Source organism: Impatiens glandulifera, chromosome 1 (genome assembly GCF_907164915.1).
Source record: "Impatiens glandulifera chromosome 1, dImpGla2.1, whole genome shotgun sequence".
NCBI lineage: Eukaryota > Viridiplantae > Streptophyta > Magnoliopsida > Ericales > Balsaminaceae > Impatiens > Impatiens glandulifera.
The window spans coordinates 42,592,495-42,598,929 of record NC_061862.1 but is presented as its reverse complement, the minus strand read 5'-3'; positions in this window follow the sequence as shown (position 1 = coordinate 42,598,929).

The following is a 6,435-nucleotide window of genomic DNA, read 5'->3' as shown; positions in this document are numbered from 1 at the left end:
GTTATTTTTTTTTTATTTTTCTTTCAAATTCTCTCTCAGACAACCTAACACAATAAAAAGTGTTAACACATTACACAGTTCTTCTTCTGTATCTAATACCACAGGCCCCGAGCTCCACCTCAATAGTTTTATTATATATTTAATCAATTAAACTAAATTATTATATATTTTTAATAATAATATTATTTGCATTTCAACCATGAGGCTGGTCTATACATCTGGATAGAGTTGTTTAATATTTGGTTTAACCAATTATTTGATCGAATTCATAAAATACGATTTTTTTTTCAAATTGAATTTTAAACTAAATTGAATATGATTTTTATTTGATTTTCGAGTTGAAGTTTCAAACTTGAAACCAAACCAAAAATTGAATTCATTTTTTTATTATTTATTTTAATTAAATATTTTATTAGATATTAAATTAGGCCTAACTCATCAGTCATCACACATATATTTAAACTTCAAGACTCTATCTCTATCCCTCTAGAACGTCACTCACCCTTGTCCTTTCTCTACTCCAAAGTCGAAATCTATAATCTTTATTCTTTGAGCCTCTTCCTTCAACCATCACTCACTCTTAACATATCTCTACTTTAAATCTCTAATATATATTCCTCATTCTTTCTCTTCCTCCATTAAAATTACTCACTAGTCACTGGCACCTCTTACCATTCAAATAATTTGAATTCAAAATTGATTTAGAAATAGAATTAAAAAAATTGAATTCGATTTATTTTTGAATTGGTTTAAAAGATCATAAAAATTCAAAAAACTCAAATAACTCGAAAATGGAACCGAATTAGATCTTCTTACTCGTACACATATCCCTCCTTATTTATGACTCATGAACCATCCATAAACTAACATAAATATATCCATATTTCCCATTATTCTGTACTAATTACCAGCCCTTATATTTCAAAAAAATAATAATGTAAAAAGTCAGAATCAATTAATCATCCAAGATGAGATTCTAATCTCAAAACAAAGATAGTGAATTCTCACCTATGAATAAAGGTTTGAAAGCCAAATGAAGGGGATAAGGATCTTCCTCCTTACTTATCAGGAAGAATGTAAATTTTATCACTTAACTATAATGAAATATTCACGTGTATCACTGAACTAATTTTTGTTCATTCATATCATTGTAGTTGAGATTAATGTTCGTCTATATCATTTGTTAACAAAATATCCAAATCCGTTATCTTTTCTTGTAAAAGATGACACGTGTGATTGACATGTCATTTTTAAAAAATTAATATATATTATATTTTTTTTATATTTCTAAATAATAAAACTCTTACATTTTAGATACATCAATTCATACATTTACCCAAATTTATTTTTTTTAATTAATATATTTTTATTAACATTTTTAAAATAATAAAATAAACCACTTTTACCTTTCTCATCTTTTTGTTATCCTAATTCACTAAATAGTAAAAAAAAATAAACTAAAAACAAACATAACATTAATAAAAATTCATATAATATCATAAATTATATAGCAACAAAATTCATCATTCCATACAATATCCCAAATTTAAAATACTGCAGCCATTAAATACATCTATTCATACATCTACACAAATTCATAATACTCAAATTTAAAAATCTACCTCCTTACAAAAATCTACCAATTCACTTAATAAGTTTGTCTTTTCCAAATAATTTTCTTTTTTGTTCATTGACTGCATCTTGTAGTTGTCTAGTTGAAATAGTCGGTGTACCTCTCACATCAAGCCTAGTGGCCTTAACCATGTTGTAATTGAGTGGCACCAATAATAACTGGTTCACTTGCACCTCTACTTCCACTAATTTCTATATCTCTATCTCCACCAATTCTTGCATCTCCACTTGAATGTGTAACTACTCCAGTACTTGTACCAATTAATTTAATGGTTGATAAAAAAAATTATTATTTTAAAATATACAAACCTAAAATAATATCATAAGTTATAAGTTTCTTAATATTACCCAAAATATTATGAAGTAGACTAGAGAATTCTCCCTGTGAGGATTGTCATTGTGAGAATGGTTGTTGTGAGGATTGACCTTGTGAGAATGATCTTTGTGAGGATTGGCCTTGTGAGAATGGTCTTTATGAGGATTGGCCTTGTGAGAATGGTCTTTGTGAGGATTGGCCTTGTGAGAATGGTCTTTGTGAGGATTGACCTTGTGAGAATGGTCCTTGTGAGGGTTGTCCATGTGACCATAGTAGTCGTGGGACTTTTATTTGCAAAGATTGTGCTTGTGTGTATGTGCCTGCACCATCAAATTCTATAATTTAGACATTAAACTTTTTAAAATTAATATTTACACATTAAATTACCTAAATCGTCGCTTGGAGGAGCATTGGCAATTCCACCACTAGTTATAGTATTGCATCCTTTTTTGTTATGCTATTCTTTTCCACAATTAGTGGAATGCATTTTTCTTCCTCTTCTTGGCATTTTTCCATGAAATTTTGGTTCTTCGGGAGTTCTCCTTCTACTTGTCTTTGGCCTACCAAGTGGTCTCCCCTATTTTGGTGGTAAAATTTTCTCTTTAATATCACTCTTCCAAAATTCTGGTCCTCTCATAGTTTGTATATCAACCATGTATGCTTTGAGATAAGTATCCTTCTTATACCAATGAGAAATATAATCTTCAATATTACCACTTGAATGATAAATTGAACAAACAACATGTGTACAAGGAATACCTCTTATATTCCAAAGTCTATAAGAACATTTTTCATTTATAAGGTCCACCGTGTGTCAATGATCACCTTGAGTTATTTCATAACCTGTACTACCATTGAAATCCAAGTGATATTCGTGATATCTAGATTTACTCAACTCGAGTAGTTTTTTAGCCTTAGGCGATACATTTTGATGTCAATTCTGAATTGATCTTCTCTTCCTTGAAATCCTTTTTGTGGTCATTAACCTGATCATTTCTAACATATTAACAATGGACTTTTCCCTCGAAATTAGAATCGATGAATTAAAATCCTCACACATGTTGTTTTCAATTAAATCTCATTTAGGTATCTCTCGGATAAATGCTTTAGTCCATATTTTTTTCCGGAACAGAAATAACTTTACTCGTAGCACCCTCCATTAATTGATCCAACTTTAAAATATTGGCATCTAGTTGTTCTGGATATGTTGATTTTGCACAAGCCCAAAATTGTAATTTAAGATCAGTACCTTTGCATTTCATGGACCAGTTAGCATACGAGTGCCTCGCGCAAAACCTATGCTCAGCTTCGGGAAAAACATGTTTAACAACTGCAATTAGTCCCTACAATTATAAGGACATGCCAACCATAAACCGCGTAGTACCTGTAACATTAGGATTATATGCATATCTTTTACTCGGTTTTCTAATTGGCTCAATGATTAATTTCTCAATATTAAATTCTTCTTCTTCACCGTCGTCATCTTCTTCAGCTCCCTCATTCTCATAATTTCTCACATCAGATGAATCATACTCAATTGTATCTTGACTATCTTCATCACTATTTATATCAATATCTAAATCATTCTCATTCTCATCTTCATCAGAAGGTGTTGGTTTATATTTAGAATCATCTTCATCACCACTATCTACTTCAACTGCTTCTTCAAATTCATCTTCAACATATATTTCATTTGTGCGTATCTCATCCACAATGTAGATATCTATCTTTTTTGATTCTCTTAAATATGACGAGATAACTAAGATGTCTTTATCACAAGTTAGATTCATAATTCCTATGGTTAAACTTAGATTCGGTATGCATTAAAAGAATTTTGTGACAACCCAATTCATATATCCTAGCTTCTGTGCTATATCCATTATATCGCAGTAACTTAATTTGTCTAAATCTCCTATAAAGAAAATGAATTTAAATCCGTTCACATACCTCGTTTCTTCATGAAATATAGTCAATTTATCTCCATGATATATAGTCAACTTATAATCATTCAATCTGAAAAAAAATAGGCATTATATAGTTGAACCTAAATTCATTTAGTGTCTAGCCATTGTTTATAAGTGGAAGTATTTAGGTAATTAATTCAAAGCAACAAAACAGGATATTATTCAAAGTTTACCACACCATAAACAGGAATTAACTAATAAAAATTATCACATGTAACAAAAACCTGATGATAATCAAAATTTACCACACCATAACCAAATTCTTATCAATATATAGCCGCGGAAGTCAATGCTACATCTAGTAGCTACTTTCAAAACTCCACTTCATAAACTATATGTTGGATGTTGGAAACAAATTCCACTATAGTAAGTAAATTCTATCTTGATAATGCATTCTTGTTGATAATATAAACCATAATCAATTAGATAGATTCATCTTTCTAAAATAGAGGTAAGTAAATGCTATCATGATAATACATTCTTGTTAATAATATAAACCCTAATCAATCAGATAGATTCACCTTTCTAAAACAGAACAAGAATCAAGAAATATAAGAAGAGAAAGGTGAACAAACTCTGAAGAGATAAGGAAGTATATAGGAAGAGAACAAGAACAAGAATCTAGAAATAAGCCTTCAACAGAAAGAAGAAGATTTGTAAACTTCATTACCTGTCATCATTGTTCATTGTGAACTTTGTTTAAGACTGGTCTAAGTAAGATGAAAAAGTTGAGGTCTAAGGCTCGACTAAATGTCAAAGTTCGTCGTGGTAGGGTTCTGAAATCAAAATCTCATCTCCCATTGCCCTCAATTCTCTCGCTAACTTGTCAGTCTTCCTTCGGTTCCTTTATTTGAAAAATCGAATCCCTTGAAGAACAATAATAGGAAAAGAAGAATGGTGGGCTTAGTTAATTAGGGTAGGAGAGGGAAATTATTAATGACCTTGTAATGTTATATTATTTAGAATTTTAAATAAATAAAAATATATATAATATATTAATTAAAAAAGATGACATGTGAATTCCACATGTCATCTTATTTAACAGAAACTTAATAGGGTTAGAGTTTTTGTAGAGTAGTGACATAGATGAACATTAATTTCAACTACAATGGTATGAGTGAACAAAAATTAGTTCAGTGATATACGTGAATATTCCATTATAGTTCAGTGATAAAATTGACATTCTTTCCATTACTTATCTTTTCGATTAATGATGAAGAATTCCACATTTTCCCTCATTTATTAGTCTGGTATATATTTGACTCTTTAGCAATTTTTCTTCACCTAAATCCAATTTTACTAAATTCACTCTAGCATTATCTCATATAGTGTTTAGACAATAGACTAACACTTGTTAAAAATGGACTCTTATTGTATCTTTTCTCTTGTCATGTTTAATTAATTAGTAACGGATCAAAATGTATGACCAACTGGTTCAATGGAAGATGAATAGAATTAATTAGGTTTGTGTAGAGAAAAAAAATGGGAGAACGAATTAAACATGTAACCCGCAAACACACTTAATCATTTAACCAAACGCATAATTTGTCGCCTAACGGGTTCGAACCCAGAACCTTAAGGTAAGATCATTACATATCTTGAAGATCTTGCCTTCCTTCACTTGAACGGTGACAAACTCGTAGAGGTCTGCTCCACTTCCAGGAAACTTAATTGTAGTTATCCAATCAAGGCAAATTTATATATATATATATATATATATATATATATATATATATATATATATATATGAATCTTGTTATGGGATGTGATAAAATGTTTGTTGTGTTGGTAAAAAAAGCAAAATAATTAACATTTAACATTCTTTATACATTTAAAAAACTCTTAATAAATCTATTTTTTCTACAATTCTTTTTCTAAAAAAAACAGTTGATTTGCAACAGAGCCTCGGCAACTACTTTTGCATTAAAAACAGGATTTAGCAATTTTTTGCATTAATTAGATATTTCGCAACCAAATTTGCAATTACATATAAACATTGCAAATCACACTATTACAAACTTACAATAATTTTTACAATAGTTTGTACAACAATAGTTACACTAAATAACGATTTAATGCAAAATATCCCTTAAATTTGAAACTAAAACTAACCAATGGTTAATATAAACATGCATTATGTTTTGAAATATATTTCTTCCTAATAAATAAGCTATTTTGCAATAAAAATTACAACATGAATAATTTGTAAATAATAAAAATACATAAACTGCAATACCTTTTTAAATTTTAGAATACAATAGTTTTCGCAATAACTAGTATAAAGAAATATAATGAAAATGAGCAATAAATATTGCAATACATAACTAAAATACGTAATGCAATAAGTTTTGTAATACTCTGTATAAAGAATATAGAGCAATAAACTTTACGCAATACTCTGTATAAAAAATTTATAATGAAAATAGAGTAATAAAGTTTGCAATATCAAACTAAATTTGTAACTTCAATAGCTTTTACAATACCTTGTATAAATAATATATAATGAAAATAAAACAATAACCT